The sequence below is a fragment of the Xiphophorus hellerii genome, chromosome 9 (assembly GCF_003331165.1).
Source record: "Xiphophorus hellerii strain 12219 chromosome 9, Xiphophorus_hellerii-4.1, whole genome shotgun sequence".
Lineage (NCBI taxonomy): Eukaryota > Metazoa > Chordata > Actinopteri > Cyprinodontiformes > Poeciliidae > Xiphophorus > Xiphophorus hellerii.
The window spans coordinates 27,018,838-27,040,162 of record NC_045680.1 but is presented as its reverse complement, the minus strand read 5'-3'; positions in this window follow the sequence as shown (position 1 = coordinate 27,040,162).

Genomic DNA, 21,325 nt, shown 5'->3' with positions numbered 1-21,325 from the left:
GTAAAGCAGAAGCACTTTGCAGAGATCCAGCCTGCCTTCTCATAGCAGCACGTTTTATCTGCAGTGTGCTCAGTCTACCGTGCAGCTTTGTTTCTTTCTTTTTTTTTTTTTTTGCAGATAAAGTGAACTTAGTGATTATGTGCAGCCACAGATTAATCATTAAGAAAGATTCTATGGTGATTTCAGTGAGTGTGAGCAGCCTTGACTGCTCTGCGCCTGTTGGCAACAAGAGAAACTTCCACACAACTTGGCACAGCTCCTCGCAGACCTCTGAAAACCTCTGGCAGTGCATGAGTCACAAGTATACACACTTCATGAGGATTAACTTCCACTTCAGCTGGTTAGGTGGACTGCCTGGTCTCTCTTTCTCTCACACTAGATTTTTTTTTTCTTCCCCCCCAATTTCACTCTTGCTTTTTCTCACTCCCTAACTCACGGACAGCCCTGGGGCACCAGCAGTTGTTAGTGTCGCGCTGTAGAGGTGGCGGTGGGGGACGGAGAGCTCCATAGTCTCATTACCTCCACACGCTCACCCCGCAGCCCACAGTGGGGGCCTGAGACGGGGAGGGCCAGGGGAGGGGAGGGGAGGGGGGTTAGGGTGGCGGGACAGAGCCTGATTCGTTTTGATGTTGCGCACATAACGAGGCTCCCCAGTGTTAACTCCTTGTCCCAGAGCGCAGCCCCGAGGAGCCCAACGTGCAGCCAACATCACGGCTGCATGAATGCCTCTCCACCGCATCCCAAGCAAACCTCACAAAGGTCAGGGAGTAAAGTCTGCTGAGTTTCTGTGTCCTCGGGGCTTTCCTCATTAGCAGCAGCGAGTGGGCGGATCTCCGGCGTCAATCAAGAAACACCAAGAATCTCTCAGCGGGAGACGAAAGGGAGTAAAAAACCATGCTGGAACATTTTTCTAACAAAGCACACTTATTACAGCTGGGACTCTTCTTCTGCAAGCAAAACTCGACAAGTTCCACCGAAGCCTCTCTGTCACTTTCTCACTCCGGCTCGCAACCTAATTCTCATCCAGATGGATCGCAATGTCGCACATAGCCCACACTTAATCTGCACGGTCTGGCCTCCAGCCTGACAGCTGAGCATGATAAGGTATCTGCTTTTCCATTATTGTGTCTGGTTTGGAGGATGAGAGTATCTACACATGCACGGCTGACGCTGCGCTGCATCTGCCTCACTGATGCTTCTAACTGCCAGAGACTAATACCACCTGATTGCCAGTGCTCAGAGAGGCTTTACTAACAGGCTGCCACCCTCTGCACTGCCTCCTCTCCCAGCCATGTTGTTTGGTCTGTGGAATAATCTAATAGGCACATCACGCCTGAGATGATTCCGCCTAATATTTCCTCTCAGAGCAGCGAGATGCGGCTGCCAGCGAACGAAGGATGACTGCGAGTTCCACTATCTCGCTACAACAGCAGCTGCTTGGTGTGGGTAAAGTTACACAGTCAAAACTACTTAACCTGTCATAAGAGAGAAAGAAAAAAAAATGGGGGGTCATTTTTTCATTTTTTTAAAAGTCCTATTTTCCCCATTCCGTTTATTCATTTATAAATGTCACAGTTCCAAATTAAATACTTAATTAGCAAGCTGAATATTTAGCTCCAAATGAAATATTTAGCTGGCAGCTAAATGTTTGGTTCCAAACTAGCTAGTTAGCAAGCTAAACATACAGCTACCAAGCTAAATATGTAGCCTCTGCCTAAATAAGTTAACAAGCAAATGTTTAGCTCAAATTTAAATATTTAGTTAGCAGCTAAATATTTAGTACCAATCTAAGTATTTAGTTGGTAAACTAAATATTCAGCCTAATAAATAAATGTTTAGCTTCAAAGTGACTGCGTTGGCTGTCACTTAATTACCTTTCTTATTTAATGGAAATATTGCAATTGCTAAATTGTGTTTTTCAAACATTGAAAAAAGAATGTCCATACATTTGCAATGGAACTGCAGCTGCTTCCGCACACCGCTTGCACACATAAAACTGTTACCGGGAGGTGAGTTGTGCATTGCACTGCGGTGAAGTACTCTTTGTTCAAATCTAGGCTGTTTTGTCCATGTTAATGGAGTTTGGATGCTCTCCATTTGCAGAAGTATCCAAAAATCATGTTGATAACTTGGATTTTCAGTTCACATTAGGACAAAACATTAGTTTGTGTTTTTTCGGCGCCCCGTTCTGCAGATCATGCCCGTTGACCGCTGTAGGTTCATCTAAACTTGTTCCTGCCTGATCTCTCCATAAGATATGTGCCTCCAAAACACTAACCTCAGCAGAACCTCGATTGGCTTCCTGGTGCCTGTCCTGTCAGATAGGCGTTTGAAAACAAGCGATCTCATTCAGCCCTCTATTCATCCGTTTTGTCCCGCTTCGCTCTCTCCTGCCCTGGCAGGCCAGCAGAATGAGAAAGCTGCAGCGGGGCCCACGGACAGCAGGCAGTCAGGTGCCGACTGAATTAAGTACGTTGAGGAGATTCTAGCTGATCTCTATCTGACACGCAGGCAGAGAGAAGCAATCAGCCCAGCAACCAATACTTACTTTTCTCCTGCAACAGCGTTTTATCACAGCACATTTAATCTGGAGCTGATTCTAAGATACCAAAATACCTGAAGATGTGGGGAGAGCAGCAAAAAAAAAAAAAAAAGGGAGAAGTCTGACCAAATCAGATGCTACCTGAATGTTCTGTATAAAAGATGGAAGCTTTTTAAGAGAACCTCTCACCACCAATTGTTCTGTCAGAAATAAGTTTATTACTTCTGTCCATTTGGATGCATTCTACACTAGGAGACATTCACGAGACACTCGCTTAAAGGGGCAGCATCATGAAAAATCCACTTTTTCAAAGATTTATTCATGTTTATAATGTTATTCCATCATCAAAAACATACCTAAAGCGTTGCCTTGATTCTTTCACGCGTGTTTGAGAAATCCTTTAATCTCCCATGGCAACCATTCAGCTGTGCAAAACACCTGAGAAGACCTAGGCCTGCCTTTGAGACGCGGCTCCTCCACTGAGCTTCCAAACATTCTCCTCTCAGAGCAGTTGACTCCTCCACTCAGCTCCTTCAGACTAGCAAGCAGCAATTAGCAAACACCTGGTGGAACTGCACATCTGCTGAGCACATTATAAGAGCTTCTTCTCAGTGCTGGTAAAAACTTTGTTAAAAGATTAATAGAGGAGCCATGTTGTGATGACTTCCTGAAAGCAGAGGAAGTCTTTAAGAGCAGGTTTCTTAAAGACACAGAGGGACAATTTCAAGCTGTTTTTAATCTGATTATGCTATTTTAATTACTGTACTGTATTATTATTTTACTTATGTTATTATGCCTTTCCTGCCCAGTCTCTTTCTTTGTTTGTTTTTTTTGTGAATGCTTTCATTGACCTTTGACCTGCTGCCAGTACACTTGAATTTCATCACTGTGGGACAATAAAGAACATTTCTAATCTGTCCAAGCGGGGGAGGAAACGGTACGAAATGGGAGAGTGAGACTTTGCAACAATTAGCAAGTTCCACTTGTTTTCCCAAATTGCAACTAGAATGTGTTCAATTTGTAATGTTAAAAGCAGAATCAGCCAGAACCCAAAACGCAGCCACAAGAGGATGTTTCACCAAAGGTTTTATTACAAAAGTAATTGGTGTGGAAGGGTGTGGCCTCACTGGTGGAGTCAGGGATGGAGGATCCACAGAGGTCAGGAGTCTAGCCAGGGGCAGGTAGGGTAAATGGACAAGGGGAGATCGGAGGGGGGGGGGGGCTCAGGGGACACGCAGACGATAGGGACAAAATCCACCAACCAGAAGCTGAGTCTTGAAACGGTCCGGGGTCATGCACGGGAGGGTCTCAGGCAACGAAAATCCGGAATCCAGGAGGCAGGGTCAGAGACAGGCAGGGTTCAGCAACAGGACTTTCAACAGCAGAAGGATTAGGCAAAACTCTGTGGTCAAAAACAGGAAGGATCAGAAACCAGAAAACTCTTTGAAACATGGGACAACAAGGCTTAAAAGCTGTGACAGTGGCAACAGACGATCTCGCACTGAGCTGGTGATGAGCAGCTGTTTAAATAGGAACCAGCTCAGTGCAGGTGAGGGCAATGAGCAATCAGCACAGCCAAGGCAGAGCTGAAGGGCTGGAATCATGACACAATTCTCAAATAACATTTCCAGATCCGAGCTCCGAGTGGTTTCGGCCACGTGGAATTTTGCAAAGGCAAAGCAAAATCGCATAAATCAAATTTTACATGTCAATCAAGCTTGTAGCATGAAGGGACAGAAGGCAGTTCCAACATTCAGCAGCCTCACTTGTCATGACAGTCAGTGATGAGCTATGATCTTAATGAAGCCTCAGGAGGTGTCACAGTTCTATCATTTTAACCATAAAATGTTATAAAAACATTAACCTCGTATTAGCCAAAGTAACTGAATTCACATAAAAACATTATGGAATATGTTCTAATAAGAAAGAAAATAGGAAAAAATCTAAATGTAGATGCGCTTGCCTGACTGTGGCCTGCAATGCGTTCTGGGAATGCTGGTCTGTTTTCTCTTACTCCTGAGCAGGAGATGGGGATCAGAGGGTGAAAAGTCAGAGGGAGGACAACTTGAAAGATAGAGTCGGGGTGGTGGAAGGGTCAGCGCCGGGAGGGCCATTTCCTCGCTGATTTTTATCTTTCTGTTAACACAATGCGCCACCTGGCAGCCATGACCGCGCGTGAATAACTCCACACCCCATGAATGTTCTGCGTAGAACATGAAAGGAAAAACAACAGAGTAGAGTAATAAACATGAAATAAAATCATAAAATGGTTCAACTTTCAAGAAAAAAAAACCCTCTTGGAGAAGAATCCCTGTGAGTGAAGGAGTCCACATCAGTCACGTAAACCGACCACAACCTTTCCAAGCTGCTCTTTGTTCCAAACAATCATCTCTTTGGTCGGGCTTTCCTTTTATTCTTCACTTGAAACAGAGGCTCTTTTCAGTAGAGAATGAACACCTGAACACACACAATACTTTGGACCTCATTCAGAACAGCTCTTTGTTGCTCTAGGTGTCAGGATCTTTAACAGGATCGACTGATTCATACGTTCCCTCCATCCCTCTGTTTCTGCATGGGAGTGAACACATTCAGGTGGGCAGCTGATTCATTTGGGCTTATTTCCCAACTACGTCACCTAATCATGTTGAGACACCATGACGGATGTTGACGGTGTTTTTGCCAGTATGGCCATGGCTCCTACTTGTTCAAATGGAGTTAATTTTTCTGTGGAAGTAGCCTGGTAAAAGCCAGCGCCATGTTCTATGCTTTGCTTCGTCCAGTGGGGCTGGACTCCTAGCTGGTGAGAAATGATGGCTTCCTGGAGGCGTGGCCTGTGTTGAGGTTTTAAACTTTACCCAATCACTGAAGTATGTAGCACGGTAGTTTGACTCAGTGAAGATTTCCAGAAATTGCCTGCACTGTGAACAAACATCCTTCACTGCAAAGAGAGAAGTGCTGAGTCGAACACCACCAACAGCCGAAGGAGACGGCTGCTGGTGTTAATTCAGTATTTGGAAGCGTGGCCAACGCAGACTGAACGGCTTCATTCATTTCCTCTGCTGCCATTGCTAAAACTACAGGTAGACTACCATTGTAAAACAGTAGAAAACCAACGTCATCGCTCACAAATTCTCATTTTGTTCGTTAAATGGAGTGGTAAAACATCTACCAGAGGAATTTGTGTGTACTGGAGATAACCTACACTGTGCTGTAAGGGATATTTGAGTCGAGTGGAATAGCGCAGGAAGGTAATGGCCAGGCTACGGGGGAAGTAGCAAACCTAGTTGGAGCTCATAGTTGGCTGCATTTACGGAAGTAGCTAGCTTAGAAACCGACTCTTACCTTCCCCCTCCTGCCATGTTTGTTGGTTTAAACAAATCACCAACTTTGCCTGAATTCACAACATATGATTTATGTCAAAAACAAAGTTTCCCCTTATACTGGAGCAGACTTTAAACCACACAAAAGTCTAGATTCTTACCTGTTGTTTTCATACATGCTAGGCTACATCATGGTGGGGCATTTTCTCCATGGGCACTAGCAGAAGAGTACCTTAGCCATTATGTAACATTTGATTGCATCTCACTAATTTTATCTACTTATAAAGTATATGAACGTTAATCTTCTTGCCTTGTTAAAAGCGTTTGCTGCTAAACTCTGAATATATCTAAGGCTGCTAGTTCTCACAGTTGACGGTTGCTATCCGTCTCCGTCTTCTTTCCTCACCAGTAGATTAAAGTAGGTAAAATGGCAAGTTTGGTTTGCACGCTTGTCTGCTTGTGCTGCCGATCACCCAGCACCCTATGATACTTTTTACAGAGAAATCAATTAAATAAAAGCGATTTTAGATCACCAACCTTCTCTTTTCATGATAATCTTTACAGGAGTTAGGTTGTAGGGTGTAACGATGCCTAACACTCATGAGACGAGACAAGGTTTCAATATTACTTTAAAGAAAACTTCAAAGAGCAATTTATGCTTCAAAATGGCCTTTATAGATTTTGTCACAAATTCAACAAACTGATTTTTCATTGTATCATTTATTTTCATCTCCTCAGACCTTCGAACAGTTCTTTCACAATACATAGTTTGCTGTACAACATTTCCGAGTTGCTATTGATAGAATGGGCTGTGATTGTTGTGTAGCTTAACACCCTTGTACCTCCATCCAGTTGTTGCTATAGCAATGCAATCTGCCTCTCTTTGCACCTAAACAACTTTTTTTTTGTGTCTCCTCTCTTGTCATGGCAGAGTGGGTCGCTTTCTGAAGAGCCTGGCGTAAATACAAGGCTTGTATCTTCTCTGTTTATTTCCACAGTTATCATTCTAACAAGGTAAGTGGTTTCCAAAGATCAGGTCAGGTCAGGATGCAAATGAGGATGAGGATTCAGGGTGAGAAGTGTTCACTTTTGCACATAATTTCAGTTGACGTAAAACCTGAAGCAGCAGATGCTTACTCCTGTCACGTGGTTCGTAGCTATGCACAGCTAACTGATGTAGGCGGTTTAGCTAAATGTTCTTAAAGAGCTGTAGCATGTTGTCAAAGGTCAAGAGAGGCACGGAATAATCAGCAGCACTTTAACTACAGCTCTGGGAATAAGCTGTCCTCTCCAGACTTTACCAATTTCAGATTCAGCAGTCCAGCCAAAGCCAAGTGCAGTATATACATCATGTCTGGGTCTGAAGCAGAAAGCATCTATGGACGACTTCTGCACAGATCACTTCATAAATCTCCTAAAGCGCACTTAATGAAGGTCCACAATCCAGGCTGCAAAGATTTACATACAAGTTATGACACTGAAAAAGGCTGTGAGTCGATGCTGTTATCTACTTTCATTTGGTTTGAGCTGGCACAGAGGGCACTTACTATCCAAGCCTCCACGTCCCAAGTATATCAATTTCATATTACTCCCAGGAAGACCGCGCCATAAAAACCACTGCACAGATATTTACCTTCATTATAAAGAGTTTTATCTTACCTGCACTCTTTTACAGTCTGGCCACTGTACAGTCAGCTTCAAAAAGTATAACTTCTAAAATTAAATTACAGATTTTGTTTTCTAACTGAAAACAAAAGTACATTGTAAACAACCTGAGAGTACCAACACGCTAGAAAAGCCAGTTTTACTAAAACTTTTCAATGTGAAATATTCTGCACTGCTTTGTAAAATAGAAAATATTAAAGAGGAGAGAGAATAGAAAAATCGCAGCATGGAAGCATTAAGCTAATATTCTTACAGAGAAGGAGCTGACATGACCAGAGCAGAGAGCACTGCCCCTCTCCCACTTATTACTGCACACTGCTAGCTAGATGGCTGAACATTTCCCTTACATAACAGGTTCGATTCAGTTCGGTTTATTTTAGTGCCGTCAATCAATTAAAACATTAAATCATATTAATCACACTCTGATGCTGTAATTAATCCCTACGGCTAACCTTTGGAACTTGGAATGTAAAAATAACCCCACTGCAGACGAAGCCCCAGTCCTTCTGTCCACATCCTGCTCCTGCTGCCGTCCTCCAACTCCCCCCTATCTGGCTTTCATAATCAATATTATTTTAGAAGTAATATTAATAATCGTTGCTTTCCTGGTTAAAATAAAGTCATTTAGATCATGTTGTATCTCGGTGTGAAACCATTAGAAGTGTGTGATACTTTATATTTTGCTATCCAAGTAAATACAGAGCCAGTATCGCCAGTTCTGATACCAATTCTGAAGCTGATACTTTTTATTATTTATGCTCGATATATCATCAAACTTCTGACCTTCATGGTGTTTTTGTTGTTTCTCTGTTGAATTATTTTCAACAGTACAGGGTTTGGCAAAAGTTCAAATCTACAAAAATACCTTCATAACAAATGAACAGGATAAACAGAAACAACTGAAAAACTGATTTTTCTTAAATAAATAAAGTAAAGTAAAATTATCATTTGAGAGCAAATCAAAATTAAATCTTATTTTAGGTGGAATTGAGAAACTGCAAAGCAAAAATAAAGTCAATTTCAAGAGACTAAAGAGAGACTAGAGAAACTGAGACTAAAGTATCGATGCTACTACGCTAGTATTGATCCAGTACTGATAAAATTGATACTTGGTATCGATACATTGATATTTTGGATTGATCCGACCTCTTCTACAAAGAATAATGTTTTATACAAGGTTTTTATACTATTGTCATCATGGACAGCCTGCTGAAAGGTAGAAAAAAACATCAAATAAATAAAGGATTTTTTTTTAGTTGACAACCAGAAAGTAGGGGAGAATATTCAAAGGTAAATCCAGATGGTTAAAACATTTTGACTGGAACAGAATGTTCTTCTCAAGAGGGAAAATCAAACTGCACTCTGGACAATAAAATGTTTCTGACAAAGTTACGTTGTAAGTTTCACGTATAAATCACCAATCTACGAAGGAAAAATAAACGTCAAAAGCGACATTCGAAGGACATAAATTACAGATTGTGGGAGATCCAGATGACTTATGGATGTTTGTCTGCTCAAAAATACAACTTCTCTGCAGGAAAAGATTCCTGAAACAAAGTCCACCTGCTAAACGACTGAATGTCGTAAATTTAAAAGTAAAGCGCTGAAATAAAAACAAATAAAACATCACTGGAAATAGGGATGGCTTTAATGTATGACATTTTGTTTTGTCTTTTGAAAGTTGTGTTCCAGTTAAGTTTTCTGTTGTTACTTTGGGTCAGGATTCCTCCAGCACAGTTTGATAAATATGTAAAAACAGGAGCATGCAGGATCTGATTCATGCTGTTTCATCAGGAATGCTTTCATTAAAAAAAAAAAAAAGACTCAAAGTTCAAAAAAATTTAAATATGTTTTGAAAGGTAACTTTTTGAAACAACCTTTAAGCAGGTTATTAAACATGCACACATTTCTGTTTTAAAATGTTTTTTTTATTGGTCTGATGTAATAAACTAATATTAAATGTTTTTATTAGCTGTAAGTGGGAAATTATTATATTTAATAAAGGCTTCCAAACACCCTGTTATTAATCTATATTGGGTTTCACTAAGTGATAAAGTTCCTTAAAAAAAAAAAAGGACTTTTCAACAATTTACTAATTTTTTGTCTGGTGTAGACTGCTCTCACCGGGGCGGCTAGACATAGACTGGGTTATGTCTTCAGCAGAGTGTTTTTCTCTCTGAATAGAGAAAGTGCAGAGCTTGGCGGAGTCTTCTGTGTGTGTTTGCACGCCGGCTGTCTGTTAACCTCCGCCGCCGCAGCCGCTGCAACGGGAGGGAGGAATCCGTGATCTCCTATCAGGCACTCAGGAGAGCGGAGACGCGCAAGATTGATGACACCCTCCGGAAGAAACAAAAGATCCTCCGCCTGCGAGAACCGGCTTATGAGACCTGATAGACTCGTCTCTTAATAAACATCACTGATATGTCAGCCTTGGCGTGTTTCACCCGCAGCTGCATGGCGGAGGGCGCGGTGAGCCCTCTCTGTCACTGCACTCGCAGCAAAAACGGCAATATGGGTTGCATAAAAACGAGCCTCCGACGGAGCTGCAGCTGTTTCCGCTGGGGAATCCTCTGAGGTCGGGTCGCGTCCTGATGCGTCTGTGGGGAAGTGACGCAGTCAGCAGGGTCAACCGCTTCAATGCCACACATCCGATTAAAGCTCCGGACCCTCAGCTGAAGCCCAGATTTAGGACAATAACTGCGTTTCCATTGACCGTAGAATTACACAATCTGGCATTTCACACACGGCTGAATTTGCTTTATGGAAATGCCGATTTTAAATCTTTATTTTTATTTTTTAAAATTCCTGTTTTTGATTAAAAATAAATACATTTTGGTGCTAGGCCTGGATGTTGTTTAATTTGGCCGTATAGAAATTGGTGAATTTCGCAAAGACTTTTTCTCATTACATTATCAACAACAGGATGTTGCCACTGGCACAAATCACGAAGAAGAGTACGACAGGAAGTAGACGGATGCTGGTGGCGCTGCATGTTTTTTAATGAACAAACTAATTCACGTGTGATTTTTAGTTGCATTTCTTATTTGATGGAAACACTGCAATTGCAAAATTGCGGGGCTTTTTTTACATTAGCGGATCATTAGCTGTGTTTCCATTAACTGTAAAATTGTGTGAATTGGAATTACAGCAATAATTTTGCTCAATGGAAACAGCAATTTTGAAAAAAACTTTTTTTGCTTAACAGTTTTTGCTCTATGATGAGGTGGTTTTTCATGTTGTATAAAAAAAAAAATCAAAATAATGCAACGGAAACACTTTTTTCACCTCATACAAGTCAAATGATTAACAGCCGAATGTTGCTGCTGGTGGAAACGACAAAGAAGACGACGACAGGAAGTAGTAGGAGGATGATGTTTTATTGTTATGTTTTTTATGGACAATGTGCATCTGTCTCCACCAGATCTCACACAGCATCACACTTTTCATAAAAAGCTGCTTGTCATTCCAACGTGTTGAAGCCAAAACTCTTCTGTGAATCAGCGACTACAATTTCTAAAAAAAAACGCTGCATATGTATGTGTTTTATTTTTTTTACATCAGCAGAATATTGATCAAATATTTACATTACATTTGTAAAGAAAACACAGCCATTGTGACCTAAACATGACATTGTCTATATTCCTGCCCACTAGAATAAACAAGTTTTTCTAGGAACATGTTGTAGCTAAACGAGGCATAAATAATGCTCAGCGATCATTAATCTCTTAATCATAACGTTCAAATAAATAAAGCCTAAATAATTGCTGTCACCATAACTCACACTCCCTAAATGAAAAGAGTTTTGACAGCAAACATAATTTTCCGTGAGGACGGGGGGATGAGGGCAGGGGGGCTGAATGACATCCATACACAGGCGAGCGGCTTTCCTCTTCAAACTCTGCCCCGTTCATACACCCTTCTGTTTACAACATTCCGGGTTTCCGCCGTGAAAAATGTTGTATCTGTCACAATTCTATCTCCCAGGCCTTCCCTCAGAGCTGTATAATGCCTTGTTAAAGTCAGCCGTGTGTGAAATGGCGTTTTAAAATAAATGAAACCGAGCAGGAAAGTGAGGAGAAGGGGTAATATTGCGATGTCAAGCTGACAGACAGCCGGTGAAAATGTAACAAGAGCTATCATCTTAAAGGAAACCGGATTAAATAAGAACCCCGGACCGTCGCTGCAGCTCCAGCCCTCATATTGACATGTCGCCGGCTTGGACCATTTTTCATTGTCTCATCAAGACAAAGCATTATGGGAGATCAATCTGCCCCCTCTTGCCTCAGATAGGCGCATCCTGTTTAAAGTGCTAGTGTTGCTTTTATTATTCTGCGTAATCCACTGGACATTTTGGACACTTTTGGGCCGAGCAGCGCCGTCACACTCAGGAGTACCAGAGGGGTTGGTGGGATTGTAATCAATAAAACTGCTCCGATCACTTTGCATTTATTTAGTCATCACACTGACCTCTCACTTGTGAAGAACTGAGTCTATTTAGATGATAACAATGAGGATCAAAGCCGCTCATCGATATCCATCTGCAGTATTTAGCAGTAAATTAAAGATTTGACATTTCTGATCAGTTAGACTTGATGAAGAGAGAAAAAGTGATGATTGCATAAACTGTAAACTCCATATGCGGAGCTCATACGTTTCATGCAGTCAACCTGAAGTGTCACAATGTTCTGCTGAAGACGAGAAATTTGGACGACCTGCTGGGTCTTTGGTAACAGCAGGTTCACTAAAGTTACACTGAAGTTTCTGGCATCACGTCACCCTTGAAACGGGAACTGCTCAGACAGACATTATGTTTCCGGTTGTCGGGTGAATTTTGAGAAAACTTTAAAAGAAAAAAAGAAAAGGAAAATATAAATCAGGTTTGTTTCCATCAAACAGAAAACACAAAGTGTGATTTCTCCCGAAGTTGGTGCCACTCCTGGCTGTAATGACCAAGACGTAGCAGTTTCAAACTATGAAACCGGATCATTGGACCCACTGTGCTTCTTCAGAACTTATTCAACAAACGTCTCCCCTTTAGTGCATTAGCTCTTTTGCGGAAAAGCTACAAACTACCTCAAGTGAGCGTAAAAACTTTTTCGTGAAATGGAGAAAGTTATATAGGATTTTGCAATTTCCGTCAAGCATTTCTCAATGCGATGTACTTCAATATGTGTGTGAGAAACGTTGATGGAAACACGGCTAGTGAAGAAAAAAGCCAAAGTGTCATTTCATAAGTTTTGTCCTTTCAGCACATCCCTCCATGATTTTACCACAGAACACCAGCTGGCCCCCCTCCACTCCACAGCTTCATGCACACAGACCTGGAGGAGCTTCTGTGTCATCTTTTAAACTGTAAAACAAAATATATAATGTGATTGAATGTCACTGTCAAATTTGCTGGATCTAAAAATCTGTATCAAATTTTAGGCACTTGTCATTCAGCATTTATGCACCACAAATCTGGAACAAACTCCCGGAAAACTGCAAAACAGCCGAAACACTGAGCTCCTTTAAATCAAGGCTAGAGACCGACCCGTTTAGAGTTGCACCATTTGACATTTTGAAAATACATTTGTTGAATGGAATAATTCAAATTTTTGAAAAACTCTTGTTTTTTGATTCCAAGTTTTGCCACTAGGAAGAGATTTTGTGTTTGTTTTTTTAGGTTCATCTCATGAAACTGCAATGGGAAACATTTTTTTTCACATCATGCGAATCACATGATCAACAACTGAATGTTACTGTTGCTAACCATGAAGAAGAAGACAGGAAGTAGTCAGAAGATCTTTGCGTGGCGTTTTGTTGTGATGTTTTTTAATGACTTATCATGGAAATAAAGTTATTCACATGTGATTTTAATTTCTTTTGTTATTTAATGGAAACACTGCTACTGTGAAATTTTGTTTTTTTTTTCAACATCAGCGGAAAACCAACAAAAATTTGAACATGTTTGTAGTGGAAACGCAGCTACTGTGACTCTCCAGCTCTTAGCTGAAAGAAGACTTGGCGACGGCTGCATTGTGTTTCATAATTACACCAAAAGTGAGTTCCTATTCCACACAGTCAGCGGTCCGGTGAAGTCACAAGGAAGCAGCACATGTATATATAATCAGAGAGCCCGATATGTCGTATCCTAGCAGCACACATTTTAATAAAGTCAGATTTGTTGTTTTATGGAGAGAGAGCCGGAAGATTTCTGCAATTGTTTGGTGTTTTTCATGACAAGCCGTGCGGTGGCTGTTAATAACTAAAAACATCTGTTTGCTCATTGTTTGTAGCAATAATTAAATTATTTCCCGCTATGAGCCTCAAGCAATCAAGTGTATGATTACAATATTTGAGCTGTGGCTTTTTGGAAGAATAATACAGAGTACGACTGAAAGGAAAACAAAATCTGGGCTTGTTTTACACCACAGTGAGGTGTAGCTTTACCTCCAGGGCCTCCAGCGAGGGGGGGGGGGGGGGGACGACAGGAGAAAACCTGGCTCTGCCTGCTGATTGCACTTTGACTGATCATTTCCTTGAAATGCTCCAGAATGTCACACAGAAAAACCTTTCTTCATCCGTGAACCCGGTGTCGACTGCGATCAAAGAGACAGGACCATCAGTCCTGACTGTTTAGACTCCTCTGTCTGCTGCTATATTTCGCTGCGTTGAAGCAAAACTCGCCAGGACTCTTAAAAACCAGGCTTCACTGTGAGGAGAGACGGACTCGGGTGTGCTTCATGTTTGAACTGAATGGTGGGCGATGTGAGGAGCTCTGCAGCGGACAGCAGGTAGAGAGAGTCGTGAGTCGGCAGCGACGTTTGTGCCGATGAAGATGTTTGACGACTGCAGCCCTGTGACAGAGGAGAGCATCCTGTCCACAAATAAACATCGGCCTCAGCAGGGGCCTTGGCGGGGCTCTCAGCAGGGCCCTCAGCGGGGCCCCGTGCTCCGGCCCCTGCACGGTCAGCAACAGGAGCGCATCAATCACAGCTGGAGTAGGGGCTCCCCAAGGCGGGCGCGCAGAAAAAAGCCCTCGACCAGCTGCTGCCCCGACCCTTCACTCACACAGTCACACTTATTATACACAAACACCCTGTATAAATATATATATACAGTATATACACACAACACGCACGCCAGCGCACACACAGTCTTCACCGCCTACAGAATCAAACTCTGACAGCCCCCCCTCCACCTCCTCTACTGGGATGAAACCCACATGATTCAGGGGATAAACAAAGGAAACACACCAACATAGAGCGGGAAAAACAATAAAATGTGATGTCAAATATCATAACATCAGCTATAAGCTTGTTTACTTGTTGGTGTTTTAACTAATTTATTTTATTAGCCATTTATTTATTAATGCAAACCTAGCATTCTATTGTATAGATTACATTTGAAACAAAATGTATTTATATTTTGTCATAAAATGGACGGAATAATTTTTTCATGCTGGTAAAAAAGAAAAATCTCATAAATACTACTACTGACATTAATTAACAATAGATTAAACGCAACAACAACAATGATATATTATTAATAATATTAATAATAATAACAAACATGTTAGTTCTTTAAAAGCTATTTTAATGCTTAAAGAATTTCCACTGGACTGTATCTGCTTAAGATGGAGCTTTTATTTATTTACATAGTGCAGTCATTTTATTCAAGACCCTTGATTTTTATATATATATATATATATATATATTCTATTCTATTTGAAATTATATTTACATTTTTTTAAATCTTTTGCATAAATTGCACACATATGTGATTTTTATATTAAAAACTTAATCAGACGAGCAAAAATGATAGATAGATAGATAGATAGATAGATAGATAGATAGATAGATAGATAGATAGATAGATAGATAGATAGATAGATAGATAGATAGATAGATAGATAGATAGATAGATAGATAGATAGATAGATAGATAGATAGATAGATAGATAGATAGATAGATAGATAGATAGATAGATAGATAGATAGATAGATAGATAGATAGATGCTCTGGGCCTGTATCGTCTCCTCTATCTGCAGCTTATTATCTTCTTCACTACTCCTTTGTGAAGCGACACTTTCACAACACTTACTGAGGTGAAGAGACATTATGCAGCGACAACAATCCACTCATCCTGTGTAAGGGGAGAATTCATGCAGTTTGTGGTGTAAAACAGTGTGATTGTGTCAAACAGCAGGATTTCATGTTAGAGGATGTGCCACCAAACGTGCAACATTGTTCATCTGCTGTGAGAATTGGATGTTTTTACTTAAATGTTGATAACTTTGACATTCTAGCAGCAGGTGGACATCTTCAGTGGCTGGGAAGTTTGGAAAGTGAACAGGTGGCTGCAGAATTTTGAATCTGGGAAATATGACATGTTCATGGTCATATCGAAAAGAAATAATAGATCACATTGCTCCTCTAGTGGGGTTACAGGCATAAAGAATGTGGTTTTACATCGCTGCTTTATTTTTCTGTGACTTCCTTGGAGTAAAAGCGTCTGCCTGTTCTTGCTGCCTGGGTAATACTGCCCCCTGCTGGACAGGATCTGCTGCTGGCATCTTTCGGCTCTCAAGTTTATTCCTTGAGTTTCCAGCTGAAAACAAATCAACTACTGACTTTAATCAGTCTAATGTTACACATCAGAGATGTTATATTTAACATGTACAAATGAAGAGCTGATTGGTGTCATAGAGAAAAACATTATAAAGTTACAAGTTCTTATGTAAATATCCATGATTACAATTTGTGTTTTTTTTAGTATTTACATTTTTAATGTTTATTTTAGGGCTGGCAGTCAATTAAAAATATTTAATTGCAATTATTTGCATGAGACTAGAAAGTAAATCATGATTAACTGATTTTTTTTATTAATGGATTCTTGTTTTCTGAGTAGCGTTGGGGGAGACAAATATACTTCTTTTATAAAAATATTTGTTTCTCATAACTGCAAAAATATCAAACATGACAAATAATAACAAGACTATTCTACTGAAAACTATAAAGTTCTTATGCTTAGAAATTGGCTAGAAGTATTTCTATGCATATACATGATAACTGTTTTACCTTCATGGTGGAAAATGAACAGATGTGAATCTGGATTACAAGGAAACAAAGAAAATAGAGTAAATGAAATGGAACAGTGTGAAGCGTAAAACAGAACAAGGACTCACTGTATAAAAATCAACTACATATAATTAGTTACATTACTCTTATATAAAGATAGTTACACTACTGTTACTTATTAAATGGCTTTACTTGTCATGGTAACCAGTGATATTTTCTATCAACTGTTTCTTTTACAATCCTATTCAATAAATTCGAGCGTCCCACTGAGTCCCACTTGTCAGATTTAGAAAATAACCATTAAGCAGGTAATAAACATAGTTTTTATTAAACCCAAATTAATGTTTTGAATTTTTTTTGTCTGATGTAATATAATTTGTAAATGTGATGCCTTCATTATCTGTAAGTGAAAAATCATCAAAATTAACCAAACATCCATCTGTATGTAATTAATCTATACAGTGTGTTTCACTTTGTGATAAAGTTCCTGAAATAAATAGATATTGTAATAATGTTCTAAATGATTAATGGGTTTGTTTAATTTCTTAAAATGAAGTTTGTATTTTGAGAGGAAAAGAAGTAAAAACTTGTCCTTAAAAATGACAAAAGATTGTCAAATGACAAGAAAAAACAAATGATTAAATATTATTACTCACCATGGCCTTAAATACTATATATTACTATATAACAAGGCGGAAATAATATAATATGGATTTCTGGCTGTAACATTTAGACAGATATACAATGGTTAAAGTGTTTTAGTAAAAACAGTTGAAAATAAATATTGAGCATAAAGAAATCATCAAGGCTGAAATATTCAGTCTTGTCAGGAAGTAAATCTGTGCAGTCCTGGTAAAATGACTCCTTAACTTGAGTTTTTATTCAGTTTTATCAGAATATGCTTAATGATCTGGTCTCAACCAGGTTCTAAACTTCATTTAAGCCTAACTTCAAGTGTAGAAACACGTAAAACAGATTCCACACTTCCCCAGGTCAGGTTTCATCAGACCAGAACTGAATCTCCCACAAGGTTTTACTGGGAGCTCCATCCCTGCCTGGATGTTTTCTTTGGAGAAAAAGCTTTTATTATGCAACTGTACTCCTTACTGGAGCCATGTGGAGGAAAGAGGAGATTTTTGAAGGATATAAAACACAACCAATGTCAGAACTATTATCAGTTTTTTTTTGTGTGTATTATACTTGGCCTTCCTCACCAGATTCTTTTTTTTCTTCCTTTTTTTCCTCAATAATTTTAGGAGAAACACGCAGTTTTGATTATTGTCTACAATACATTAATATATAATGTTTAGAATAATGCTAGCAGTGTTAATAGTCTGATGGTTTTCAAAGATGTAAAATGTTTCTCAGACTGGTGTGACCAGTTTTGCCTCTGCTAAAACACACAGGAGCCAAGTCAAAGATTGACTCTAGGATTTCCTCATTCAGTTTCTGCTCACCGTTACCCTGCTCTCTATTAAAGTACCCAAGCTGAAAACATAAATACAAATATTAGTGACAGACTTAAATAAATGTGCAAAGTAAGCATTTCAGTATTTTTTGTCATTGTTGTAGTGACAAGAAAATAGTCAGAAATAGTTAGAAAACAAATGTTTGCATGCGCTCTATGAAAATACACATTAACGTTTGTCACTTTGTCTGACATTATCAGAGGCTGTTGTAGCTCAATTACCCAAATTATTTCTCTTTGCTAAATATCAGAATACTGAGAGAAATAACTTAATTTAATTCTCTATTCAAAGTCAAATTGACTTATATGAAAATAACGCTCAACGCAACTACAGCTAAACCTTTATAGTTGCACATTTAGAGGGTGCGCTACCCAAGAAAGTAGAGTAGCTGTAATACCCAACCTAACAGTGCTCCTCTATTAAGCCCTTAACAGCGTTTTTACCTCAGCTCAGCAGATGAGTAGCTCCAACATGTGTTAGCTAATTGCTGCTGGCTAGTCTGAAGGAGCTGAGCGGGGGAATATTGTGAGGTGGAAGCTCAGAAGCTTGGAAACTGGAGTACCAAGGAGGAGCTGTGCATCGAAGGCGGAGCTAGGTCCAACCTCTCGTTTTGTGCAGCTGCAGTTGCCATGGAGATTAAAAGGATTTCTCAAACATGCATGAAAGAATCAAAGCAACACTCCAGATATGATTTTGATGAGGGAATAACATAATGACATGATGTCAATCTCAAAAAGTTGATTTTTCATAATACTGCCCCTGCAAACAGTGGAAAAATGTACATATTAAATGATAACTAATAATTTAAAAGAGAAGGAAAATGTTAAGTAAACATGACTGAAAACCACACACTATATCTAATCTCTAATTTCAACTTTATTTAGTAAATTTCAGAGAATTGTCTGATAAATTTTAGTCTCTTTTTTTTTCTAACACATTTCTGTAATACCAGAATATATCCTAGCTTAATAATGTAAAGTTATACTTTTGATCAGGGAAAATTGTAATGTGTTTTTTTGTTGTTTTTTTTTTTCCAAATTTACAACTTTTCTACATCAAAGAACATCTCAGTACTTCCTTGTAAACATGTGAACTTACTACATGTTGGTGCAGGAACAGACTGGCTGCCAGTCTTGGTTGTGGAGTCGTTGCAGTTTGCTCTTGACGTATTTTGTGCTGAACTTTGTGCTTTAGTGGTGTCAGAGAACAGCCTGGTGCGCGGCGCTGGGAGAGACCCAGAAAGACTTCCCAGGAGTTCTGCACGAGTTCCTATGAAGTATGAAATGCCAAGGCTAGATGGAACTTTGTTCTTCCACGCCGAGTGAGAGAGAACAAATTTCTCTGTCCTTGCAGAGTAGACAGAGTAGACCTTTATCCTCTCTGCTTGCATCACATCAAGTCCTGAAAATAATCAGAGCTGCTGAGAAGCAGCGGTGCACGCTGCCCAAGATGGAAATCCCCTGGAAAAGCATCTCTGAATGTCTGTGTTCTTGCCCTCAGCACACGTATTGCTCTAATAAATATGCTGAGGAAAATAAAAAAGCAACATTGCCAGCAAATTAATACCTGCGGAGTGCGTAAACGGCAAAGCTCTGTCATCAGAGTGCTGAGTATCCATTTCCCCACGGTGCGCTGTGGCTGAGTTAAACAGGCGGACTCGTCTGCTGGGTTGACTGATGCCTGTCACGCCTGCAGAAGCAGCCAGAGGGAGCAGAGATTCACCTGGCTGTGGTTCAACATCAAAAACTACTCACCACAAAAACAAAACATGGTTTTCCCAAATCCGTTTGAAAGACACAACCTTTCCCAAATTAAATGTCACACGGAACAAAAGACTGAGATCTCTGACCTACATGTGGTTGGGGTTGTAACTGGAAGCTGCTTAGGGATGCGTTAATTAGTCCAGGGCCGTCATTATGACCGCGGCTTTCACAGAGCTCCCTCTGTAATTAATACTCCGAACAAAGATCATAAAATCTACCTGAATCAAATGGGAAACTTGCTAATTGGCCGACTTCTTCCATTTCACCGTCCGTTATAAGAATCACATTATGTTCCTTTTTCGTGTGAAGGTAATTGAATTTCTAATGGAACGTTTAGTTTTTCAAATGACCTTTTTCAATTAAAGCCCTTTAATTGAATCTATATCTTTTTCAATCACTGAATGTTGTTTAATTAAATTTGATCAACGATATATAGGACACTCTGGTTGAACTCTGGTTTTCAAAAAGCTTGTTTGACTTTTAACTCTCTTTTGACATTTTTACTGTTTAAAGTAACATGCATGTTAAATCCACTGCAGAGAAGGTTTCATAAGTTTTACAGATATCTCAGGATATCATCTACCTTCATGTCATCGGACAGGATGTCAGCAAATCATCTCAGGGTTGTCAACAAACATCACAAGTTGTTCCTGTAATAAACTAATTACTGATCCCGTCTATTTTAGCCAGCTGCTTAGGAATACTAACCCTGGTTGCTTACACTCATCCACTTTATACTCTAAAATGATAAAAGAGATGGGACTGTGGAGCTCCACATCTAGTGGACCCTTCTTTTTATAAAAGAATGAGTGAGTTTTATACTTCTTTAAAATCAAGAAGTATTTTAAAGAATGTTTCTCGATTCTTCCTGCTACCAGGAAGATACTGCTATCAGTTTTAGTGTAGCGAACAAAACGGATGACTGGCAGCATTAAGGCCCTCCTCCTGGCTCTGATTGGTTGTTGCTAGTTAGCACTGGGAGAAGGCAGAGGATCTCAGTTCTTTCACAAATTATCTGTCTCATACTACGCTGTAACATCATAGTGACAGTTTGAACAAATATGTAAAACATATATTTTTTATAGAAGTTAAATGCTTTAACTTTAAGTGGGATTTCTCAGTCCGTATGGTTTTATTCTGGTTTTGCTTATGGCTACATTTGATTTTTTGTGGACAAGATTCGAACGTGTGGTTCTACTTTTTCCAAATCTTTTTCAGAACTATTTATTGACCCAGTCATGAAAACATGAGGCTTATATGATGTCATGTGATATGTGCCTCCCTCCCCTTGTGCCTGTTCTCCATCTCACTGGAGAACAGCGCAGTCAGTATGTGTGACATTGAGCAAAGACACAAAACTCTGGTAACTGCAGCTCGGTTCACATTATTCATACTAAAGAGCCAACTGAATAAAGTTGGTTTATTGGTAATAGTCACTGTTTCTGCATCAGCCATTTCTACCAAAAAGTCAGCAATTAAATGAAAAACTCATTGAAATCAAAA